Source organism: Pyrgilauda ruficollis, unplaced genomic scaffold (assembly GCF_017590135.1).
Source record: "Pyrgilauda ruficollis isolate IOZ18807 unplaced genomic scaffold, ASM1759013v1 scaffold55, whole genome shotgun sequence".
Lineage (NCBI taxonomy): Eukaryota > Metazoa > Chordata > Aves > Passeriformes > Passeridae > Pyrgilauda > Pyrgilauda ruficollis.
The window spans coordinates 8150221-8177186 of NW_024527155.1; the positions used below are offsets into that span (position 1 = coordinate 8150221).

A 26966-nucleotide genomic window follows, 5' to 3' on the forward strand; every position below is an offset into this window, starting at 1 on the left:
ATAGAAGTAACTAAAAAGCCATGTAAGACTGCAACTATATGCCATCCACCCCCTCAACATGAGCAGCACTACCAATAAATAAAACCTCTCTTAACCCTCTCCCTTCCTTTGCTCCCAGTACTTACACCTCGCTCTCATTCTCACACACATTTTTGGTGCTCTGCCTTGGCACTCTTCACCCCGAGGATGGAGATGGGAGGAGATAAACAGCAGGGCTGATAGAGAGATTTGGTCTCCTCCCTGCTTATGCTCAGTAAGCCCAGCCTTGGTGTTTCTGCACAGCTCAGCTGTTGCAAAGTCAGAAGATGCAGCTTTAGACTAAACCCTCTGAAAAGAGCAGCGAGTCTATAAGCAATTCTTTGTCAGCTTCTATTTTTAGACCTCACAGGGAATAAAAGAGCACCCAAACATTTTTAAAACACTTTTAATGTAAGCTCATCTTCTAGAGACAACAATATCCCAAAAAAATTACAGACAAAGGACTGCACAAAAACCAAAGATGCACGAGTTATTTTTAAAGCATCATTATTTAAATGATTTTTCATTTGAAAAAAATAAGCAAACTGTAGAATGCAAAGGTCCACATGCTTCTTTTGGGAATTGAAGAATTGAAGATTAATTTCCTCTCTGCTTTCCCTCCTTTTTTTATTCCAGTGTCTATAAAAAGGGAAAAAAAGAAAAAGCCAGAGGGAAAACAAACAAACAAAAAAATCCTCTTTTTTTCGGGTAATGCACTGACCTGGAAGGGAACTATATCAACACAGAGCTTAGTAACGGGCTGCTTCTGTTTGCTTAAGACTGGAAAAGCAGTTTGCATTTCTTTAACCATAAACTAAAGTAAGCTACAATGATGGTCATTCTCCACTTTGACATGCATTCCTCCTAAAACACTGTATTTTATTCTTTATAGTACATGTAGCAACACTACAGGACACGCTACTCTTCCCTTGTCATTCTTGCCTTCAGCTATACTTAGCAATTTTGGGTAAGTTAAAGGCTCCTTTTGCTATTTAAAACTTTCCCTGGTTCTGGCTTGGCGGGGCACAGTCAGCTAGAAGCCACCTACCCCCAACATGTGCCCGAAGCAGCAGGGTGAGGACACGTGTCCCGGCTGATACCCAAGATGTCACCCTGGGCACTGTGGAGTTAGTGCTTCCTAGCCAAAACCAAAGGAGCAAGGATACATGTATAACTTACCATGCTGCCAGCACCCTGTGCTCTCTTTGGCACAGACATGCAGCATCTTTTTTTAAACACATACAAGGAAATAACAAATTTACCGTTATATAAAGTTGCTGGTACAGCCAATGAAATAAAAGAGTAGGAAGTTAAAACTCCACTAATAAGATGCAGTTTGTCTGTGAAAAACTTGTCCAAAATAATTATTGAGGCAAATGACATGTATGCTGCAGATATATAAGCTGAGTTGAAATGAGACCTATGCTGACTCTGTGTGTCTCACACTGCTTTCCAGAGCCTCTGCCTCTTTTTCAGGAGAGAGGGATCTTCAGCCATTAGCCTGACCCCAACTAATGCCCAGCCCCTAGGAACCACCCTCATTCCTTCAATCACTTTAATGAGTTTAATCAGCTCACACTGCCTCCAAATACAGAACCCTTACAGGAAATTATGTGTCTTTGGCAGCCTCTGCAGAGGACACTCCCTGACCATTTTACTGGCAGTATCGTGGACTTGCATTACCTTCAAACAGCATCTCCAGATGCTAATGCATGAGCTTTTGTTAACTTGTTTTCTTCTATCAAAGACCCATGCAAGCAAATCCAGTAACAGCAAACTGTAGAGAAACAAGAAGTACTTGATCCAACACCGGAAAGTACTGAGAAAACATCTCCCAAAGCTTTTTTTAACAGCCTTGGAACTAAATGCAGAACAGCATTAGGATACGTAATTTTTTAAGTCCTATGAAAGGAATCTTTTAAATTACAACATAACTTTTCTGTTTCTTTCTGCTTGTTGTTAACACCTAAAATCACCCCAACTTAAGAAATGCAGGATTTGTATTTTTTTTAATTGTGTGTGTGTGTGCAAACACAACATTTTTTTAAAATCACAGAATCATACAACAGTGTGGGTTTGAAGGGAACCTGGCGATCATTTAATTCCCAATCCCCATGCTAAGGACAGGGTGCCATTCACTAGACCAGGTTGCTTAGGTCCCCATCTGGCCTGGCCTTGAACACTTCCAGGGATAGGGCATCCACAAACTTTCTGGGCAACCTGTTCCTGTCCCTCACCATCCCCTGAGTAAAGAATTTCTTCCTAACATTTAATCTCTCTTCTTTTAGTCTGAAATCATTCACCCTTGTCCTATCCATATGTGCCTGTGGAAAAAGTCATTCTCCCTCTTTTTTTCTATGCCCTCTGTCAGTATTGAAAGGTCCTCTAAGGTATCCCTGAAACCTTCTCTTTTCTGGGCTGAAGAACCCCTGTTCTCTCTACCTGTTCTCATAGGAAAGGTACTCCAGCCCTCTGATCATCTCTGTGGCCCTACTCTGTAGCTATTCTAACAGGTCCATGACTTTTTCATGCTGACGACTCCAGAGCTGGACACAGCACTCCAGGTGGGGTCTCACAAGGGCAGAGTAGAGCAGGAGAACCCCCTCCCTCATCCTGCTTTGGATGCAGCCCAGGATGCTTTGGCTTTCTGGTCTATGAGCATACACTCTTGGCTCATGAAGAGCCAGCTCCAAGACAGAACCCTGAGGGACACTGTTTGTCACTGGCCTCCACCTGGACATAGACCCACTGACCACAACTCTCTGACAACCTCCAGCCAGCCAATTTCTTTTCTACCCAGCAGTGCATCCTTCAAATCCATATCACTCCACTTTAGAGACGAGGGTGTCATATGAGATCAAGTCAAAGCCCTACAGACCTCTAGGTAGATGACACCAGTTGGTTTTCTTCCCTTGTAGAGTGTTGCAGTCACTCCACCAGAGAATGCTACCAGGTTGGTCAGGCACAATGTGCCCATAGTGAAGCCATGCTGGCTGTGTCAGATCACCTCCTCGTCTTTTGCATGTACCTTAGCACTGCCTCCATGAGGATCTGTTCCATGATCTTCCCAGCCACAGAGGTGAGGCTCACTGATCTGTAGTTACCAGGGTCCCCCTTTCTACCCTTCTTAAAAAAAAAAAAAACAGATGTGATGCTTCCTTTTGTTCCAGTCATCAGGGACTTTGTCTGACCACTGTGAATTTTCAAAAATGATGGAAAATGACTTGCCAACCACATCACCCAGTTCTCTCACAATCCTGGAATGTACTCCATCAGGCCCCATAGACTTGTGCTTATTCAGTTTCACCAGACGGTCTTTAATGTGGCTCTTTGCTTACATTGGGAGGGACTTCACTCCCCCAGTTCCCACCTGAGAGATGTGGAAAGCCTGACCGCCAATGAAGAATGAAGCAAAGAAATTGCTAAGTACGTAAGCCTGATCCAGATCTGTCATTATCAGTTTCCTCTCCTCATAGTGGTTGCCTTCCCTTTGAGGGAATTGTCCACACAAGAAGTCCTTCCCTCTTCTCCTAGTGCAAAACATGTTTATAAAATCCAACCATAGGTAAAGACTTAATGCAGAGGTAATACTTTAGCTTATGAAACAGCAATGACCATGTAGGACACCCTGTTAAAAGCAGCTTTCCAGATTAGGAGTTAATATGAAAATAACTCAAGGATTCTTGTGATTTTGAACAGTGTTGAAATCAACATCTGTCCCATTTGGTCAGGGCTTCAAAACACATCTCACAATTTACTGTGCATTTGGCTGTTAGCATTTTACTGTGGTTGATATGAAATTAAACTTGCCACAGAAGCTGAAAGACAGACACTGCTTTCCAGACAGGAAAAATTAAATGGTACCGACATTTTGGAGCAAGCCATATTATTTCACTAGCAGTTTCTGTATTTAAGTTGTAAGTACAATGAAATGATGCTCAGGGTGGAAGAACCTGGTGGGTGGGTTGGTGCTGGATGCCTGCCACCATGGAGCCCAGCATCCAAGGGGATGTACAACCAAGGGAGCCGGGTGACAGGCATCACACCAGATGCCACCTTTCCATTTCTAGGTTTTCAGAGGCATTCAGCACCTTTGATCAAACATGCTTGAGAAAGAAACACAAGGAACTTCAGGAAAGCCCAAGCTCAGGACCACAGTGGATCTATTACCAACATTTAGTTTTTTGCAGGTCCTCAGCACTTCTGGTGTGAATAATGGACAGCAATGGAAGTAGGATAAAAGCAAGCCAAAGGGGACCAGAGCAGGCTCAAGTCTATTGGTAAAAAATACTTGAGAAAAGTTTTTCCAGTGAAAGCTGGAGCTTGCATAAGGGAGTAACAGTATGAATGGAAGAACTAAAAAACTTACATAACCTTTTCTTGGATGAGATAAAAAGCAGAGGGGAAAGTTTTAAAAAACAGAGGGAGAAGTTTAAGTACATGAGAGCTTGTGGCCATTATATAAAGACAAGCATTTGGTATGATGGAGGCCCATGCAAAGCTGTCCAGCAGCAGGTGCTGTTCTCTCCAGGGAACAAACACAACTCAAGTATCACCTGCATTTCAAGATGCAGCTCTATTTAGCTGAAAACATGCTCAGCTGAAGAAAAAAAAAAAAAAAGGTACTTTGAACTGGAAGGGTGCATTTACCTTAAAAAAACCTTAACATTTACCCAACAAAGCAACAACTAGACAGTTCACTTTAACAGTTCACTTATAAACACAAAAATTCACTTAACTGCTACAAAAGACATTTGCAAGCAGGATGATGATTTCCTCAGCAGCTTGGGAAATGAATCTTCCTGTTCCAAGATCAAAACCTGGGAGACCACAATGCATCCTACTGAAGGGCAGCTGGACTCTGCATGGTGCAAGAAAGCTTGGAAAAGGGAAGTTGCAAATAAATAAGCAGCTAAGGGCAGTGAAGTGCCTTTTGATTAGAAAGAAACTTTTTTTCTCTAATGTAAAAAATGGGTCCAACACAAAGAAAAAAATGCCTAATTGAGTTAGAACATGCCTGCAGGCCTTCAGATAAGACTTCAAATCTAATATTGCATGAGAGCTTTCTGCCTATTTTTTAACAAAGTATCAAGTTCTTCAACAGGAAGGATCTTTCCAGAGAACAGAGATCAGAGCTGGTTCACACTTTATCATCACTGTCAGTTGAGTACAGGGGCCTCCCTTTAATTTAAAGTGCAGTTGCTTCAATCTTGTCCTGGCTGAATACAAAATGAGGACTTCATGTTTCCCACTTCACATGTAAGCTTGAACCTAGATTTTCACCTTGACCACAGACATTCCTTTAGCATCTGCTTCACACAGATGCATTGCTGCAGCAAAACAAAAGCCGTGCCTTTCCCATCCACTTTAAGCAGCCCTTCCTCAAGGATACCTCCCCTGCCAGAGAAATGCGTGCACTAAATCTCTTTTCCAGCAGTAAAGTCTGTGCTGTGTTATAGCTACTACATGTTTCTCCCACTTCCTTCCATTGACAGCAAACAAAAGCTTGTTGCTCACTGTTATCAGAAAATATTTGCTTTCCCAGATTTCTGCTCGCCCTTGTTTCAGAAGGGTTTTTAGTAGAGTAACAGCTCACTCCCAACAATAAGCAGCAGGGGGTGATTTGGTGATTTGAGACAGAGGTCCTTCGGAGCCCACCCAGTAAATCCAGCCTAGACAGGGCACAGCCCGGTCCTGTCCTTCCCAGCTGTGCAGCCTCCAGCACCTCCTCCATCCCCCTACAGGTCCTGTGGAGAAGATGATGTTCCAGCAGCATGGCTTGAAGAGACAGGGCCCCTTTTGCACCACTGACCTGGCTTCAAGTGGCTGCCCCTGTTTTCCAGCTACAAACCATCCCCAGAAGATACTGTGCCCACCCTGAGTATCCGCTGTACTCTAAATATGCTCCTTTGAGAACCTGCTCTTCTCACCACACACTGCACTTCCTTCCTGCCAGATCCCTTATCACCATGTTTCGTCCCCAAACGACACAGATGAAGCTTCCACTCTTGCTGCTCCTTTATTCAGTAACCAAAGGAAACTTTCTCACACCAGGCACTAAGCCTGTGGCACTTCTGCTAACGAGTTATGATGAATTAAACCCAGGTGTGACAAGAAAACAGGGCACCAAAGTCACAGTTCCCAAAAAAGCACTACTCAGTCACTCTTTATATTTAATTTAATCTTTTTTTAGGCAACCAGATTATCAAATGTCAGGTCCTAAACCTAAGAAGGGCACCAAAAGTCCAAGTATTATTCAGGATATGAAATGCTCAACTATGGCCACCCAAGCTGACACATTGCAGACACATGACTGAACCTGTACGTGACTGCCAAAAAGCTTTCATCCACAGGTGGGGTTCCCTGCAATGAAAGGATTACCCAGATAAAGACTTTGTGTCCCAAATTTGATGCAAGAGAAATGCACAACTGGCACCTAAAAGAGCTCAGCACCAGCCCTGCACCATCTCCTGATGAAAGCTCCCAGGAGGCCTTAACTCTGGCCTTCATTTTGGCATAAGACTCTGCTGAAGACAGATTTCAAAAATATGAACTTCAAAATAAGAAGCTCTTGGTCCAAGAACATGGGGCAGGGAGAGTGGTGCAGAAATGACCACTTTGGCAAGTTTCTGATGCTGAATGCTCCATAACCTCTTTCAAGCAAGGTCCCCTTACTGTGGCAAGTCCTGCCCAGCCCCAGAGCAGTGTGGGACTTGCAAGCACTCCACAGCACACAGCCCACTCTCCCCAGCCAGTGGCCCAGGATGTGGGCTTGGTATTTTGGGGAGCAGCAAGCTTTTTCTTTTTTCCAGACTCAAGGTTGGACATGTGGTCTTAACACCTGCAGTAGACTGGGTTGTTGTTTCTGACTGTGCCTCTGGTCATTAAAAAGGCACCACAGCATAAAAGGATTTGCTAGAAAGCAAAACAGCCTCAGCTCATTTAATTTATTAGCAATTAGCAAAAACCACTGATCACTGATCTGGGTTCTGAAAAAAAAATTATGTAAACAAGTAAACAACCACTTAAATACCTTCCTCATCCCTTCAGCCAGACACCTCTCCAGGTCCACCATCAGGCTCTTCCTGGAGAACTTTCCTGATGCCCTGAGATGGAGCAGCATATCACAGATGCAGCATAGCCAGACCACTCTTGCCTGTCCTTCCTTCAGCTTGCCTGTCCTTCCTTCAGCTTGCTTATCATGTATGTTTATTATTTACCACCAGCTTAATTGCTTTCCTCTCGCAATACCACCAGAGTCAAGCCTGGGGAAACACATAACTGCTGTTCCCTTTGGAGAGCCAGATTATTTCCATGGGTAGCTACTGAGCTACAGACAACATCAGCAACCCAACCTGAAAATGCTTCTTCTCGTCTATTTTTCATATCACCTCTCTTTGAGAAACTTTCTCACAGCACCTTTGATGTCCACAAAAACCCAGGATCAGCTCACTGGTCCCTCAAGATCTGTGCTTGCTTTTCAGTCTGTCAGCAAGAGGTGAGGAGAAGCCCAGCAGCTGCTGGATGATGAAGGACTTCAGGTTTCATGTGGGAATTTATTGGCTCTCTTATCTCAGAGGCAACATTTGCAGGTAAATATCAAGAGACTCCAGACAGTCAGCCACACCCCAAACCATAAAGACCTGAAATTTAAACTGCCATTTCTTACACCTGCCCTTCCATGGGATTCCTGCACTACAGCATCTCTATCTGCACATCATTCCTCTGTCCAAGATTTCCTCTTTCAGCTATTTAAATCTCAATCCTGATTTCAACTGCTTTTAAGAAGCAGGCAGTGCTAATCAGACAGCTGCTACAGCCGGAGGGAAAGCTGAATCCCAAGGCATCTCTCTGACCTGGGAAAGGTCCTTCACCAGGTACACTCAACTCTAACATTGCACCCCTCCTTAGGCACCAACATCCATTAGAACACAGATTTCCGTAGTTCTCCCGCCAATGGGCTGCTGCTCCCTTTTCTTCTCCCCCCATCTTTGTCTGAAAAAGCTTCTAGAGCTACAAAAACTCTAAGGAAAGTGTTAAAGAAATGTATTATTAGAAGAAGGTCACAAAACAACAACTTGAGAATAGCTGCAGCTAAAAATAACCAATCCCCACACCCCATCTTTAGAGAAAACATTATCAGATGTCACTTCCCAGTGGTAAAAACAATTTGATTTTTAATTAAGGTTGTATTTTGGACACTGGATTTTTTCTTTTTTTTTTTTTTTGCCAGAAACCACAGCAAGAGACCCCAGGAAAGTATCCCCAAAGATCCGACTTTTCTGCGCTACCTGATTGAAAGACTCTCAGAAACTGACACGTGCAAATTTGTATTTTCTTCTAACACCACCTAACTTTGGAAAATAACTTTCTAAAGAGAACAAAGTATTTTGGCCACTCATACAATGTTGCAGAGTATTTGTGCAATATGGATTTATTTTGAGATTTTATTACTTCAGAGTATCAAGGAGGTCAATATGGGAAGAAAAACAAGTGGAGCAGCAGTGCAGAGCAGGTATCAGCACAGGGCTGGAAACTGCTGCACATCTAACCCAAATTCTAGACAGCTCTGGAAAAATCTGCATTATGGATACACTGAATTAATAAGTCTACTGCTCAAAGTCTCCCAGATCTAAAGAGCAATAGCCATGATGTAGGTCAACCTTAGGGCTTACTTCAACAGTAGGATGAGCAGAATCAAGGAAGTCAGTTAAACTCTCTCAGCACAGACTTTTACACCTTTCCATTGATTAAATAAGCTCTGGTTTATTGATCACATAAAAAACCACCCAGGAGTTACTGTAGGCAGGTAAGGAAACACCTGTGACAATATTTTAACACACTGAGCACATACAAGGGGAACCTTAGCATACCATAGCATGCTTTCTTCTCCAAATACATAAATGAAACCCAGGAATAACTACTCCAGAAGGTCCACAAACCTTGTCCAGGTCACACTCACTACTTTTCAACCATTAACAAATATACACCTTTCCCCCACTCAGAAATATTCTAACCAATACTTTTTAAAGAAATCATTCACAAAATAATTTTGACAGTGCATTACTTTGGTGGCCAACTTCTGCTCTGCTGCCCTCCACCCAATGCCTCTTTCCCTCCACCATAAAACAAGCAGTACATCTCATATATGCCCATTCCTGCTGCTTTCTGCCTGTCCATGCAGGCTTTTTAAACTTCACTTCACCTGCTTCCCTGTTAAAGTTATTTGAAACTGGCCTGATGCAAAATTTGGTAGCATGAAAGAGATTGAGTGTGCAAGCCTCCTGCTTCCCTCAGAAGTCAAGGTGAATACCCACCAAAGAGCACTGCAAAGGACTAACCTGGAAGTGATGAGAAGGAAGACAGACAGACCACCACAGCTATATTCTACTGCTAAAACATTTGCTAAAGAGGCATCAGTGCGCTGGGGGTGCTGCCTGCCCTGTACCCAAAGGAGGGGGGAAGACTGAGGTTATTTTGAAGGACAGCCACTGAACACAACTACAGGAGTGTACTGGGAAAGGGGCAGGGCTCAGATTCACAGGCACCACCTCCCTCTGTCCACTCAGCCTGGAGGAACTTGGAAGACATGCCCTCATGATGTCATTAGTGGGTTGGTGTCTAAATAAAGGAAGCTTTTTATAGAATTTCTCACTGACAAACTTATTCCGGTAAACCCCGATGGCCAAGACGTCAAGCAAAGGGAAGGAAAAGGGAAAACAATACCCATAGCCTTGTTGGGGCCTGGACAGGTGGGTGGTGTCTCAGGAAAGAAACCCAAACAACCTAAACAAGTTTACTGCCTAATACCTGCTTGTTGGATAAAGAGCACAGGGAAGAGCAGGGCACAACGTAAGGGAGATGTGCTTTTACACCATCTGTCACAAGGAAACACAGCCTATTTTGGCATCAGGACAGGGGGTTAAAGGATGAAGATGAGGACAGAGGATTGTGACAGGAAAAAACTTTGCTTAAAGAGAGTAAATAAAACGTACTTCCATGTTCAGAGGGGCTTTCCACCTTCATATTAATCACGTGGCAATTACTGCGCTTCCTAAAAGCAAACTGGGGCTATCTGCATATTCAGAAGATTCTTGGCTGCAAATGCCTTAAGCTCAAATCACCAGCAAATACCATTTGCTGGAAGTTCCAAAAAACAAAACAAATGAAAAACGCACTAAACAAAAAAAACAAAACAAACAAACAAAAAAAAAATCTAACAAAAGGAAAGCAAAGTGTTCACGTATGCCCACGTGTCATACTCTTCTTCGGAATTCTTCATCACTTCCACAGCGCTACAGAGCGGTTCCCCTTCCTCCCTCTGCTCTGCCGTGCATCTTCAGCCGGGCATCCACACGGAGAGCAGTTTCAATAGCCTGGTGACTCATGCTGCAGTAATGTGGGTGGGAACTGCTCCCATGCCCAGCTCCTAAGGACACAACCTTTTATGGTATTTTTAGCGTGGAAGCTGTTGTGGTTTGTAGCACTTTGCCTTTTGTTTTTCAAGAAAAGAGCTCACAGTTCCCCCCCGGGGCTTCAAGGATGCAACAGTGCAACCCAGGCAGGTGATGAGCAAGCCAACCCTGTAACTTCCACACCCAGCCACGGTAAGGATGCTCAAGGATGTCACACCACAATCCGAAGGCTCCCCCATCCAGACAGCGGGTCCTTGGGTGGCTGCACCACCAGCAATCTCCGAAGAGTGGGGCATGTGTGTCATCTGTTCTGTGGACACTTTAACTACTGCAGGCCAACTTTGTAAGTAGTTGTTCCCCCCGTCCCGAGTCCTAACCACCCTGGGGCAATACACTAACAAGCTCATCCTGGCAAGCCATCAGACATTTCGTTTTTACCCTTGATGGCCTGCTGGCATACGAAAAGTTGCCAGGTCCCATCTGTCTTCCCTCAATTAACTTAAGACTACATCTCCCCAGAAAGTAGAAAATAAACTCTGTAGGGTTTCTACTCCACACGAATGAGGGGAAATGGGGCAAAAGGTTACTAGGAGAAAGCAGACAGGGATGTTACATTGAAACCAGGTTAAAAATACCAGCGCAGTGGCAGAAAAGCCACTCTCTGAACGCTAAGTTTGAGGACCACAGCACATGGGACTCAAACTTGCCAAGGTAAAAAAGCAGGCTCAGCTGTGCTCTTTAAAAGCTGAGGGTCACACATGAGATTAAGAGTATCCCAACATTACTCCATAGGGCTTGAAAACAGGACTCTGGCTGCAGACAAGCAGAAGATTGTTTTACAGGAGAGCCCTCTGCTTCCCCTTGCACCTGAAGCATTATCTGCCGTAGAAGAGAAAGGCATGAAAGTTTTCGCATCCCAAATCACACGTCCAAACAGCTATTGATTTTAGTCCTTTCAAAATTATTAAATTCAAGAGGAAATTAAATTATAATCTGCACATGCCTAAGAAGTCTAGGAGAAAAGCTAGCAGGGTGAACAAGAAAGCAGTAACCAAACCTCCTGACACAAGGCCACTGACATTAAATTATTTTATTTCTTCTGAAACTCCAGTGAGCTCAGAAGGAGTCAGCCTACCAGATCAGTGACAGACAACCCATACAGGCAGATTTCACCAAGTGGGAAGCACCAGTGAAGAGCTGCTCTGGAGTGACTTCTCAGGTATGAGAGACACAGTGAAGGGGAAGTCTGGGGGACATTTGTGTGGGCAAGCACTGCACAGCCCACAACATACCTTGGAGGTGAGCCAACAGCAACGGATGAAAAATCCTCCAGCACTAAAGCAAGTTTAAAGGTCTCTCAGTGCATTGCCCTGGGCACAGCAAGCCCCAGCAATTGCCAAACAAGATGCCCCACACCAGGGGAACACCAGGGCTCCCTAGACAGAGCAAGATGGAATCTTTTGCTCCTCAAGGAGATGAAATACATTTCCAAATTTAGGACGTCTTCCTGCTCTTAGATAACAGATCAAGATTACAGAATTAAAGTTTAAAAAAAAAAAAATCATGTGAAAGGCTTCATCCTGTTCAAAGGAATACAATGCTTTTCCTGTGATCTTGCCCTAAGTATCACAACATCACACTCAATTACTCTCCCATCTTACTCCTAAGTCCTACACAGCCAGTTTGGCTATATGAGAGCAAAATAAGCTCTGCCTTGCCTCATTTCTCATTAAACTGCTAACTATACATGGCAGTAGCTGTGTAAGAGGCAGGCCAAGTCACTTAATTTTTATTACCCTTCACTTGGACCAACACGATGAAATTGGAGTGAAAAATTCAAAAATAAAAAAAAAACAACAAAACAGGAAGGAAAAAAGGAATGGAACAGAATTATCAGCCTATACCTCCTACAGACAGAAAAGGAACATATCCAAGCCTGAACTGAGGTTTACATACCCCACACTAGACAGACCTCTCTGTACTAAGCCTTTAGTTATCAAAATCTACCATCTGAACTCCTGAGAAAGCCAGGAAAAGGAGGAAATGCCAGTTTGCCCCTACATGTTCAATTCTGCAGTTGCTGCAGGCAACCTGCTGCTTCTCTGATATTGGTGTGCTGGCAGACCCCAGGGACCCTACCCTGTGAGACCACCTGCCAGCCCCCACCTCCAGCTGTGAAGTACACCTGCATTTAACATACTGTTTGTACCTTGGCCTTCCAGCCAGCAGGTTCTCTGTAAACCTAAAAGCATAGGATGCTGATTCTTACAGAGCAACAACTTCCCTTAATGCAGAAGACAAGTTGTGCCAGCAGAGCTTGGACATGGATGCACTGGTGCTTGGATGCATGCAGACTTTGCAGCTGATGGTATCTTTGAAGGAACAAATCCAGTCTCTAAGTGCTTGCAGCCCTCTCTTCCTCCAGCGGGTGTCCCGGTGACCATCCTGCCATACACCTCCAGAGCTGGAATGCAGCCCCGCTTTGGAGCAGACCAGACTGTGGCTGGCTGGGACAGCTGTAGGAAGGGATGGATGCATTTCTCCTGCTCTCCATGGGTAAAGGGCTCCCTTTAACAGCAGGCTGCAGAGGATGTGAGGCAGATGTGTCTCTCCTGGGGAAGAAGCACAGACTTAAAGCATCGCTTAGTGGGAGATTGCAACCCTGGCTCCACTGAAATGAATGTGAATGCTGCTAATGAATTGACAATGCAACTCAGATTTCCACTGCTCTTCACACAAGGCCCATCTGAACTAACTTGTAGTGTTTGCTGAAAAAGCTGAGCTTCAGTTCCTTATGAGTTTTCCATGCTCATCTTCTCACTTCCCCCTCTCAAATTTGCAGATGGGTTTAAGCACAGCAGTTTCTGCTCTGAACTCTTCTGAAAGCAGTTTGCACCATCAGGGTTGAGTTTAATGTAATGACTACAGGAACCCAACCAGGAGAAAAAAAATAATTCAAGAAATTACATCCTTCACAGAATCTGCAGATGACACGTTCCTCTCAGCAGTACCTAAACTGTTTAAAGGACAGTAGGAGACTCCCAGGAGGAGATGCAGATATTGCCATCACAGCCAGGTAAAAAGAAGGAGCCAATGAATCATGACACAGGCGGCATTTAAAACAGACCACCCGCTGTTTTACGGGGGTGGGGGGGGGAGTGGTGTGAAACCCAACCAAAAGAAGCATCCCACTGTGTGCAGATTTCACAACCTATTACCTTCACCAGTCCTTTGCAAGGCCACAGCCTTCAGCTAAGGATCTGCTTAGCTAGAACCAGCCAGCAAATTATACAGTAACTGGGGCTTTAAAATCTTTGCAGGAAAATGAAATAAAATAAATAAAAATCAGCTGGGCAAGTTCTGTCTGACAACTCATTTTTTTCCCCATCCAGTACATTGCCATGTGGAGAGATGTGGCATTAATCAACCCATTTTGGCAGCACAAGACAAGCCAGGATGCATCACTGTTCCACTATATGGGGAACACCCTCATGTTGTTTCCTCATGGGGAAAGGCTCTGTTTACCCAGAGGGAGCCAATGCAATTCCTACACAAAGCCTGTAAGTACATTTAAAGCTCAAAAGTAATCTGAAACAGGTCCATTCTCCCCTCCAATTCCATAAATACAATCCAAATTGGGCCATCTCCTAACAATGAATGAATGATACTCACTTAAGCCTCCACTACACTGCTGACACAATCTAGGTCCTTTCATTCTCCTTGTACTGCAAGTACTAAAGATGCTTTTGTACATCCTCTGAAGTACTCCATTTAAAAAACCATGGTAACTAGGGCACTGCATTCAGCTGCTCTTGGAAAGAAAAGTCATTCCCCTTCCCTCTCAATAGGCTCTTAGGAGGCTTGGATAGCAAAATATTGCCTAATCCAAACTCAGCTCCACCAGGATGGCTGGAGTGGGATGCTGGGCATGGGGGTGAGCACAACTACCACTTGGTTCTGTGGTGTGACAAACACCAGTCATTGTGTTTGTGACAAACACAGTCAATGTCCCCATATTGCATGTGGGGGAAGAGAGCCATTACCTGTATCCTGCATTTAAACAGCATCCAAACAGCATACAAAAGTCCCATTTTAAGTAATCGAGTGTGACAGCACAACTGCAGCATTCAACAGGTAAAATATCATATTTTCTTTAAAAGCTACTGAGTGCTCCTAAACATTTCAGGTTCTTTTTAGGGGATGACCAGATTATTACATTTCAGTACTTTAGCATGACAAGAACTACAGGAACCAAGAAGCAAGTTTTTCTTTTATTTTTGCATGGCAGTAAAAATTTAAGGGGTTTTGGTGTTATTTTATTTCTTGCTCATTCCAAATGCCTCAGAACTGCGAACTTCCCTGCGCTGCAGCTTTTGAAGTTTGCCTGCTGGCACCAGAATCCCTTCCTTTCTGCAATGGAAACTCAGAGATGTGGGCACAGAGATCAGATGGAAAGAGCAAGGCAGCTCCCACTAAAAAGCCATTTACTAGAAAAAATATCACCATTCTAAAAAAGGGACATTTGTTTAAAATGGAAGACAAATTCGACATTTGTCTAATTATTTGTATTTTTAAAAAGAAAAACATTCCCTTAAAAAACCCCAAAAGACATGCACTAGCACCAGAAAGTCTAACAACTTTAACATGACCTAACTGTTTCACTATTCCTTATATACAATTTTAGCAGACTTTTTCCAAATCCCACTATGTACTGTTATGGAGCCACATTCCAAGATTTAGGGTATTAAATATAGAAGCCTTTAAGCACAACATCTGCAAAAGTACCTTAAAAATAAAAAAAAAAAACCAATCAAAAAACAAAAAGAACCACTTTCAAGTTCTGTCCTGTTATGGAGGCCATTCCCTAATTGATGCACAGAAGCACTTTGAGCCTCTCTGGAGGAAGCAGCATCGGATTCACGACAGCATTGCTGCAGAAGACCTATAACAAAATTCATATCTGTTTGAAAGAAATACAAACTTGGGGGAAAACAGGCAGTTTTAAAGAACACATTCTTAAATGGGGAAACTGAGGCATGTAATGATTAGGCAATTCCTCAAACAGCAAAAAAATGTACTTCTTCTGGCTAACACACTGTCATCTTTGCTAACACAGGCTGTCATGGCGAGAGACGTGAGAGGGTGAACTGAGGACAAGTGCAGCAGTGAATTTCTGACTCTGCTCCTCACACCACCCACCGTTACTTTTCAGGAGGAAAACAGGAGAAAACTTAAAAAGGAAAACAAGACAACAGTGTGGGAAAATGCTATCAACCAGATAGGTCAGCCTAGCTTGTGAGAGACATAGAGCCATAAAACCAGGTACAGCACACCTGGCTGCCTTGAGAGACATGCAGAGAATGAAGGCATTTGGAAGCTAAACCACTGTACCCTTATTTCCAAATATAAGGGAATAATATTTTAAAAAGTATTACAAGTATTACATACGAGTCAAAGCGTAAAAGCTAAAATAACAAGAGGCTTGCATGAGATGCTCCCATTGTCACATTTCAACATATGCAACAAATAAGTAGGCTTTTTATAGCCAACGTTTTGCATTGTTTTGTTGCTATTTTTCTTAAGATTCCAAGAGCATTCTCCTCTATATGAACCTCACAAGATGAGAGGGAAAAAAAGAGGAAGAGCTACCACTCAGGGTATTGCTCTGGCAGGCCTCTGCTCATTTAGGCTTTTGAAGGTGGAAATTTTTTATGGGAACTAATGAAGAGAATTAACTCTGGAGCCTGCTGCTCCCTGCCATCTCTCCTGGGATGAGTACAGCAGCTCCTGGCTGCACTCCTTTGTCTTCATTGAGGATGAGGCAACTGGGAAGTCTGCTTATAGTCAAGTTTATGAATGTTTCAGCAATTGCCTCCTCCTTCGAGTAGCTGCTCAAAAGCGTACCCAAGTCCGGGCCTTCTGCCACACCATCCGGCTGCTCTACCGTTAATGAGCTCCTCTGTTTGTAAACCCGTGCCTTGACAGACATTCTCTGCCACGTGAGCACAGAACGCTCACACAGCCACAGATGCTCCCTGCTCCCAACCTGCTGCAAGGTTTCTCCATCCCCTGCACCTTGGGGGACAGCAGCCCCTTGAATTCAGATTGACAAAGGCTGGCACTCTTCTGCAGGCTCTGCTCCAGCTGAAAGGCAGAGGGTCAGCAGTAAATTCTCCAACAGCATTTTACTCTGCTTTGCAAAGCCAGATTGTGCCAAGTTTCATCTCAGTGGAAAGGACACAGAGGCACACCAAGCCCCACAAAAGTTTAGCTCCCAGGACCACTGATGCCAGATAGACTGTGGCAAGTCACCTTGTTTAATGCGTAACATCTGCCATCTTTGATCCAGGCTCTGTTCCTCCCTTCGGGAAGGATATGGCCGTGGCACAACTCAACTTGAACAGCAGAATTTTGGTGTAGTGTTGCCACAAGGTTCTTCAGGAACACAAAAGACCAAAGAAAGCTACTTGCATTTGAAGCAAAAGACAGAGAATTCTGCAGTGCTCTATTGTAGCATAAGGGAAAACAGCAACCAAATGCTTTTTGGAGAGCAGATGATGGCTACCTGGTTCTGTTGCTGTTATTCCTAAAGAAACACCAGTCATGTTCTGGTCACAGGAGAAGAACAAATCCTGCATGCACAGTGAATACAAGTCTCGCAGACTGTGGGACCACCCAAAAAGTAGGAGGAGAGGAAATGTCCTGCCAAGCCATCAGCATCTGATCAGGCAGGCAGCTATGTCCTCTGCTCAGACTTAGCAATTAGTGTTGGGAACACCGCATGTGTGGAGACGCGAGTCTGGACTCCATGTTTTCAGAAAGCTGGTTTATTATATTATGATATATATTATATTAAAATATTACATTAAACCTATACTAAAATAATAGATAGAAAAGACTGATCAGAAGGCATGAAAGAACAAGAATAGAATGAGTAACAAAATCTTGTGACTCTTAGAGTCTGATGCAGCTGCATCTGTGATTGGCTCTTAATTAGAAACAACCAACATGCACCAATCACAGATGCACCTGTTGCATTCCACAGCAGCAGAGACAGTTATTGTTTACATTTCTTTCCTGAGGCTCCTCAGCTCCTCAGGACGGAAAAATCCTAGCAACAGATTTTTCATAAAATATCATGGCTACAAATTAGTGCTTGGGAGCCCTGGCCATAGACAAAGGCTGTTCTCAATCTGACACAGGAGCAGGCACCAGAAGATGAGAAGACAGTTTCAAGGAAATTCCATTGGAAAGAGAAACCAAGACACACAAAACAGTTTCAGCAGAACTTACCATACAGTTTTTACTCTATTGTTGTTGATGCATCTCCAGTCCTCTAATGTGGACCAGCACAGAAAAAACACAAGGCTTAGCAGAGAAGTAGAAATCTGTAGGCTCAACTTCTGGGCTGCTCCCTTCCTCCACCTCACCTGATGCAAGAGCTGGCACAGCTTTCCCATTGTCCCCGAAGTCCATACCAAGCAATATGCACAACACAGAAATCCATAGACATTCAAATATAAATCTTTGCTGAGGGGAGATGAGAAAAACCTACAGACAAAACAGAAGTTAAGCTGCTGTTAAGTGTACTATCTATTGTGGAACATGATGATCTATTTGCTGGATGCACCATTATTTCCATCAAGCCATCTCAAGTAGTAGTGCTCTTGTACAGGAACATGTGAGTTGGGCTTTGGATGTGTTGGATTTTTCTATGTGCACGGACATCAGCTCTGGAAAATTTTAGGAAATGGGGCTGGTTATTTTCTTATCACAGCATTTGGAAAACTGAAATGAGTTAATTTGTGGCTTTCAGTACCTTATACTAAGTGAATAAATGGAGAGAGCAGCCAACTTCTGTCTTCATCTAGATGAATTGCTGAGATCATGTCGTTAGCTAACATCACTCTCACTTCATTTTTGGCTGGAGAGGCAGACATTGCAAAGGGGTGTTCAGTTACAGAATGGCAACACTGATCAATTGCCTAAAGTTTTAGCAAGAAAATAAATGCAAGATGTGCAACAAAAATGCCTGCTGAGTAATAGACATGGGGTCATGTGGGCATGTTTCTAAATTCCTTCTCTTCAGTATGGTCAACAACTCTTCCAGCTAGAAGCACAGAATGCTTTTGCAACTAAGTCTGACATTACTCCATTTTCCCTTCAATTAGAGGTCAGTTCTAATCCCCTTCAAAGCATCCACAAAACATCCGCCTGAATTCAGACTTCAGAGCAGCACAGCCAAAGCAGACAGTGGATCATCACGAAATATTAAGCTGTGGGTACCTCAAAAAAAGGTACCTATGTACTCAGGCAAGAAAGAAAACAACCTGCAGGACCCACTGGTGTAATACAAACCACGTTAGGAGCAAAGATCAACTATTCACAGTGAAAGATCATGAGACAGCAGATAAAAAAAAGTTAACCAGAAGGAGGAAATACTTCTTCCAAGTGACCCAGAATTGTGTTGTGGCATGCTCTGCTACTCAGAGCGAGTTACAGAAAGAGTCTGCAAAGTACCATGGAAACTGCAGGAGGACAACACCAGTGCAACTGTTGAATCTTGAGACTCCTCCTTCCCTGAGGATCCACTTTGGTTGTCACCAGGGTAGGATACTGGCCAATCTGGACCTTGGCTGGAGCCAGTGTGGCAGGTCTTCCATTCTTGAGGTACCACACATAGGCATTACAGCAAAGCTGGGGAAGGTTTGGTCTCCAGCATTTAAACCCTTTGACCTGGCATCTTAAAGAGACTGTCTCTGACAGGGCTCTGAAATACAAGCAGAACAAGAGGGAACCACAGATACTTCCAACTGTTCTTGCAGAGAACATCTTTTCTGGACAGAGGATTCAGAGGGGAAATGTTTTCTCTGGTGCAGAGCCCCAAGCAGTGAGATACAGCATGTTCTGTCTTCTCCATGGTGTCACTGTCATATTTTCTGGAAAAATCCCTTTGCTAGGATTTTTCTCCTGAGAAGCTGAGAAGCTTCAGAGAAAAATGAAAACAATAATTATTTGATTTGTTTCTCTTGTGTTTTGTTGTTTTGGAATGTGGTTTGGACATTGTTTACTAACAGGTGTATGTTTTATTGGTTGTATGTGAATTGTTTTTACTTATTGGCCAATTACGGCCAGCTGTGTTGAACTCTCTGAAGAGAGAATCACGGGTTTTTTATTAGTATCTTTCTAGCTTTATGTTTGCATCTTTTCTCTGGTTTTTTTTTGTTTGTTGTTGTTTTTTTTTTTTTTTTTTTTTTTTTTTTTTTTCTTTTTTATGTTTTTGTTTGTTTTTTTTTTTTGTTTTTTTTTTTTTTTTTTTTTTTTGTATAGCTTAGTATAGCATTATTTAATATAATATAATAAAATAATAAATTAACCTTCTAAAAACATGGAGTCAGATTAATTCCTTCCTCCTCTGACGGGAGACCCAGAAAATTCCACACTACAGCATGGCACTCTGAAACAGAAGCTGCAAGTGTTTTAAGTTCAAAGCCACATCTCAAACTCCAGGACAGAGATCCCCAGTGTGTGACACAAAATTTTTCCATCTACATCTATCAGCCCATTGGAAAAGACACACACCCTCATGATTAATGGGCCACAAACTTTGTAGAGGAAATCTGAGGGCAAGAGGCATCTCCATCTGCTTGGACATCCCTGCCACACAGACCACTGCAATCTTAAATGCTGCAACAAGCAGATCATGGTTACAAACCTCTTGCGCCACCAGACACGACAAATTTCCAGGAAGACACAGCAAGAGCACCTCTCTGCACCACAGCTTTCCCACGCACAGCAAACCCTCTCAAAGGCATTAATCGGTAGCTGATGCTGGAAGTCTGTGAAAATCAGTGCACTCACAAGGAACAGGAAGGCAGTGCTGTGCACACTGCTGAACTGAAGGAGCTTTAAGCCACTTTACTCCTGCACTTCTCAGGCAGCTGAAGGACCAGGGCACTGTTTTCAAGCTGTTCCTGTTTCACTAAGTATCTGAATTAAAACCTGGCACAAACAAACCTTCCAGGGTGTCTTTGGGTGTGTTTTGCCTCCAAAACAAAAATATCTTTCATTACCACTGGAAATATTCATGGCAGGGAGGAAGCTGATCCACTTGACTCTAAGGCCTCTCTGTCTATCAGAAGATGCATGAACACAAGGTCCAGGAAACAGGTTAATGGCTCACACAGAGGACACCTCTATCTCCTTGAACCAGAAGCAGATCCAAAACCAGTAACCTGGAGCAGAGATCCTTCTCCTTGTAGCAACCAACCCTCCAGAACAAATTAACAACAAAATCAGACATGCTTCTTCTTCTTCTGAAGGCTTTTTAGCCACTTCTGCTTTGAGAGAGGAAATCTTAAGGACTTTATGCAGATCATTCAACTTGTCCTCCAGTGCACAGCAGCTTGTCAGCATTCTGCCTGGATATCAGACACGGCATGTGCACATAAGAAGGAATCATTTGCTCACTGCTGCAGCTACTTTCCAACCAGGCTGACAAAATGCTTCTGATTCTTTGTGCTACTGTTGTGCTTCCCATCCTAGGCAGCTGCTTCAAGTGTTCATGCATACTAAGAGCACTGAGGTACTCTCACACCAGGTTACTCATTTCTGACTAGAAGAAGCCAAAAATTTTAAGGAACTAAAATCTTAAGTTAGCAAAATTTCATGAGGATTCTCTCACCAGTTGCTGGTTAAATAAAAAACTGAGCTCTGTGGACATTGCAGACAGTAATAATGAGAGTGATGATCACAACTAGAAACTGTGGGCCCGTCATCTCTTGCTCCACAGAGAAATGCAGATAAGCAATACGGCACTAAGCAGCTCCGGGGCTGGAAGGGACACTCAGCAAAGGACGTGAAACCCTTTGCTACTGGAAAGGTGCACACAGAAACATGTTATGCTTTGGAGCTGACAAATCCCTCAGCTGAGAATGTTAAAACCAGGACATCCCAACAATGGGGTCTGTGCATTCATGGTCCCCCAGCTGTGTGAAAATGAGAGCTGACAGCAGTGCCAATACAAGCAGTCTGTCCTCTCTCCTGTTCACTAGGTTTATGTGCCGACGATGCAGCCTGCAGGCACATTACATCCCCTCTTTGTATTTGGCATCCAGCTAAAACAGCCCTTTCTCTTCCTTCTTCTCTCACCTTGAACCAGTTGGGCTTCTGGCAACTAGGAGAGTAACCAGAACAAACAGTCCTCCTGCTTCTGTGCTTGCAGGGATGCATCCCTAACCCAGCATTCCAAATGCTGTGGTAATAAAAACAGCAACCTAAGCATCACTGCCTTGTGCCAGACTTTCAAATGAACCAACCTACTTCAGCCTGAAGTGCCCTGTGGGCCAGGGCTCCTCTCCTGCTGCTGTGGAGAGATGCTCATTCAGAGTGGCCAAACAAGTCCCTCAGCACTGCCACAAACCAGTGCCACACTCCACTTTAACATGCAAAGTGAAAACACAGGCCAATGCTGGGACAAAGTTTCCTTCCTTCCTTCCTGCCTGCCCACAAGAGAACCTGAGCTGCCCTGGAGAGGCACATCTCAACTCTTCTGAACAGAGCAAGACCAGAGTCTTGGCCTTGTAGCCTCTGCATCCTAGCTCAGCATCATCAGCCACTTCTCATCACCCAGCCTGCTTTTGCCTAGGATAGCACCATAGAACCATCTGTATCACCCCCACACTATAAAGTGCCTGCCATCTCCAAGCTGCAGATTCCCAGCTGAAGCAGCAAGCCTTTGGAAGTCTCTGATGACTTGTTTTTTCCTCCCTCACCTATATCAGTTCATCTGAATAGCAGATGCTTCCTTTGTTAGTTTTGGTTTCTGTTTTGTTCAGAGGTTTGCTTGCTTTTCTTATTTGACCTGCTCTTAACAAAAAGCCCAGCTCCAGGCATGGTGTGACCTGTGCATTAGGAAGGCTGGCAGATTGCTCTTTTTTGATCTGCTAATACAGCTGATTTTTTTCCTCTTCATTTCCAGGGAAGGTGAATAGCTCAGCCCTCAGGAAAGAGATGCAGCAATTACACTTACCTCAGACCAGCAGAGCATTTTAGTGCAGAGCTTGCATTGAGCTGGTGTCCTCCCAGCATCTGCTCTGTAGACAAGAGCACACCAGGGGACAGGTGCAGCAAATGGGGAAAGCTGACAGCTCCTTGCCTCTCTGCTGCAAAGGGTATCCCAAAAATCCTCTTGAGAACATAAAATAAGCCTCTGTTCCCCTGCTACTTTCATAAATTGAAATTCTAGATTTGGAAGGAAAACAGTATGTAATTGAAATTAATCTAAAGACTTCTCTTTGTTAGGGTCACATTTCCACAAAAAAAAAAGAAGGTGATTGCCCAATTTACAGATCAACGCAGCTTTATAGAGTTCTCAGTAAGCACAACCACTGTGACTCTTCAAGTGCAGTCCAATATCTAATCCTTCATTAGATAAATTCATAGTTAGGTACAAATATGAACAGCTACATCTACAAGTGAGGCTTTACACAGGCAGAAACACCTTTTGCAGGGTGTTCTTATCAATACATGAATCATATTTTCATGGGTACAACTGCAACTATTAAGAAAGCATTAGGTCTTATAACTGGTCTAGTGGAAGGTGTTCCTCCTTTTGGCAGGGGAGTTGAATGAGACAATCTTTAAGGTCTCTTCCAATCCAAACCACTCTGATTCTATGATCTAGCTGCTAAATTATTAACACCAAGTCTGTTTTCCCACGCATCATCCTTGTGGCTTTTGCAACCTGGTTAGGAACAGCATGGGATTATTTTATCACAGATACCAATACATAAATGAGGGAGGAAGTACAGAAGAACAAAACTGCCTTGTACCTTTGCAGCATGCCAAATGGGAAAGACAGAAGCAAAGTGAACCTTGGTTTGTATAGGAGTTGTTTTAGCTAGACTAGTATACCACTAGCATTACCTCAACAGCATAATTAATGAGTTATGGCAAGATTATAATAACAGGCTCTTTAAAAGGTGTGCCAGCTGCCAACCCTATCTGTATCACTTTTCATAACAAAGTGTGCCAAGCCTGATATTCTGCTCAAGCAATGGAAAAAACAGCTTTTCGGGCAGATCCCCAGGACAAACACAGACAAGCAGACACAGCAGCTGGTTTTTCCACAGACGCCGAGAGACGAGTACGCTCGCAGGCTTTTCCATACATACACAGACATACAAAGTCCCTTGACTCAAAGAAAGTTTAATTCAAAGGGTTTCCATCAGGAAAGCAGGAGTCTCTTTCACAACATGCCTGCCAAACCTCCAAGGCTGGAAAGCTCAAGAATATAGTCCACACATTTTTTTTTCCTTTTTCTTTTTTTACCCACAATTAACATACCGATAGCCTTGGCATCAGGCTACTTACTTTCTCTCTCAACACTAACAGCAAAAAATATTCAAGAGAGCTTTGTAGTTAAGGTAGAGGATAAGCTAATTTAACCCAGGCTATCTGGAGGGATTTTAATACACCAGGCAAAAAGAGCCAAAGAGATAAACTACTGCGGCATGGAGATGTCTACTGCTCCTCTTGCCTTGGATGCCTGAACGGGATCTCCTTCTGAGTGCCAGTAAGAGAAGAAAACCGCATTTTCACTCACAAATAATATTCAAAATGTAAAATACGAGTGCTTCCAAAAATTACATTTTTTAAATTGACCTCTAATTCTAACCAGTTCTTTCAAGAAGGGGCATCATCAAGTTCTTATTATACCTCAGGTATTTTTAGGTAATGATGACTACACCCACCTAAGGGATGCTGCAGTGCCAGAGTTAGGTCCTTTAGTAAATTACCCCTTCCTTTAACCTACACATAAAGCCTTCTGAAGGCTGAACACCAATATTTTTGGCTGGTATCTGAAAACAGCCAAAGGAACAGATGCTTCAAGCAACCTTAAGAAAAACGGAATTAAAGAAGGAAAGAAAATGCATATTTTCCTATGGAAATAAAAATCATCACCATACTTGGAATGTTACTCCAGGTTAATATAAGCAAACAGTTGTGAAGAAAATGGTCTTCTTTGTACTTCATACTTCAACATTGTTTTGAAGATAAATAATTACTGTCCCTCCACATCTATCACCAATCTCCTCAGAGGGGTTGATACAGCATGGCATGACTTGAAAGGAGAAAAAGGGCTCAAAAACGAAGACAAGCTCCTCTGCTCTGAGACCAACCCACTGCCAGCAGCAAGCACATATTGCTGTCCCACCACAAAACCCAACCAAGAAAAAGCATCTCCCAAAAAACCCCAATGGTTTTAACTGAGATTAAAAGGACTTGAGTTTGCAGTTTATACACACGAATTCAGAAGCGATGCTCCGAGAAACGTTCTTCTTTTGTGGTTTCTCTAACAGCATCACCATTACATCATTAAAGGGGAGAAACTAATTCGTTCAACATGCATTCAACCTCTAGTCTCTTAATCCAAACACTTCTCTATTGCCATTTGAATAACAGATGACATGGAGGCTGTTTTGACTAGAAAACACACCACTGGTTTCTCCCATGTGGATTTTATTACAAAATTCTGTTGTCACACTAGGTGGAAAAAAGCTAATTCAAAGGATGAAAGAGAACAAGGACTTGAGAAGAGGTTATTAATCTTTACATGTGCTCCATTCTCTGCCTCCACCCTCTATTCTTCCCCCGCCATCTTAAGGGGAACTATAGCCAAAGGAGCACATTGTTTGTCAGAGCTATCCAACTTGGCTGATCAGCTGCAACAAGTCCTGGGATTGCATGTTCAGACAGTTACCACTCAGGAAATCTATCTCCTGAGCATCAGCTCACACACTGCAAATGCTGCAAGGTCACGGTAACGAGTGGCAGCTGAGAAGATCATAGTGACTTGCTGTGGTTGGTGCCTCACATCCTGCCCCTGCGGCTGGCTCACCAAAGCCCTCTCACTGCTGGATCAGCAGACTCCTGGGACCCAACAGGCCAGGAAATCTTGTGCCCACTCAACAAGACCAATGATCATTAAAAGAGAGGAGAAGAAGTCAGACACATGCTAGGAAACATCACTGCTATGCTACAAGTACCACATACCTGGGCTGATGTAACCCAAAGCTGTTCACTGCTGTTGCAGTGGAAGGGGGAAAACCCAAAAATGCAAATCAACCCCCATCTCAAACAATATTTAGTTCCATAAGTACGTGAGCAGATAAATTCTTTACTGCAACTTGTTTTAAATTAGGGAAGCAAATTTAAGTGTTTGCACAGCCAGATCATCGTGCTCTGAACAAACCAAGGGAGGTTTGCAGATGTACACCATGCTGACCACAGGGTTCAGCTTCTGAGTGCAATATAGGTAAAAAGACACTTTGGTGCAAAGCTATGTCAAGCCCGGTAAACACATATACATAAAGATCATGTAAATAACCTGTTATTTCTGCAGGGAATTTGGGGAGTTTGAAATAGGCATTGGTCTGGAAGAGTGGAATAGGTTTAACATGTGGGATGCTCTGCAGAAACCAGTAGTAGCAGGTTATGTCACTAGAAGTGTTTCAAAGAAAGTCAACTCTGACAAGGTCACAAAGTCTTGCTCAAAGGTGAATTCAACAGAATCTTAACTGAAACTGGCCAAAACCAAGCAAAAGCTATGCAAGAACCACGCTTTCAGAAGCTCCAATGTGAGTGCTGCAAACAGCTTTCCTGCCGGGAGCTTTTGAATATGGGGCCTTCTAGAACAGGAAAGAAATATTTTCTGCAAAGTGACCCAAAAGACTTCAGAAGTATTTAGAAGACTGCTTTCCCCTTTTGTCAAAGTCCAAAGGGGAAAAAAAGCCCATAAAAGTGGAATACAATGTGAACAATGCTGAGCTATTCATTCCAAAATGAAAGCTGCTTCTGAGAAAGAAGGGGAAATACCCACCACAATAGCTTTGGGAAACACTGCCCAAAACCCTCAGGAAAAGAATAAAAAAAGGAAAACATACTTTCAGAAATCAAAAATTATGAAAGTGACACAGAAGAATTACAGCAATTGCATGCTAGGAAATAAAGACCAAAAAGAAAATCACCATAGTCAAGCCATTTATCCCGGCTCCCATTAACCTGGTTTTGACTTAGTTTAATCCAGGACTGCACTGAGCAGAAAACCAGCACAGGGGTTTTGGCAGCTGCTGGCACTTACACCATGCAGGGTTCCACCCCCTGATCCTCCCCACTCCAATGCTCCCACAGCTTCCACCTGGATGTGGTACAAGCCCAGCCACCACACCTGGGCTGCCGGCACCATGCCAGGGCAAAAAACAAGGAGTGCAGGATTGACTGTCAATCCCTTAAAAAATCCTCTTTGATATAGATGCAGCCTGCTAAATCCCTGGGGGACTACACTTCTCCTTGGTGTGCTCCTCACCATGCAACATGGAGGTCTGGAAACATGTGGGGCTGATGGCAGCACTGTCAGCACCATTGAAGACTATGCATGTGCCTGGCCCTGCCCTCCTGAAGAACCCTCTGACAGTCTCATTTCCACTCAAAGCATGGCCACTGAGGCTCCAAAAACAGCTACCCTAGAAA

The 26966-nt window shown here is 43.4% G+C and overlaps 1 protein-coding gene and 1 long non-coding RNA gene across 6 annotated transcripts in view; one reads left to right on the top strand and one right to left on the bottom strand.

Moving 5' to 3' along the window:
• The window catches only part of LOC121360993 (USP6 N-terminal-like protein), an 84492-nt gene that overhangs the window by 39230 nt on the left and 18296 nt on the right, over positions 1-26966 (bottom strand). The gene's annotated exons all lie outside the window — the stretch shown is intronic.
• Positions 10468-13944, top strand: LOC121360995. Its single transcript, XR_005956283.1, has 3 exons — positions 10468-10776; positions 11545-13509; positions 13826-13944. It is a non-coding gene; the product is annotated as an uncharacterized LOC121360995 (long non-coding RNA).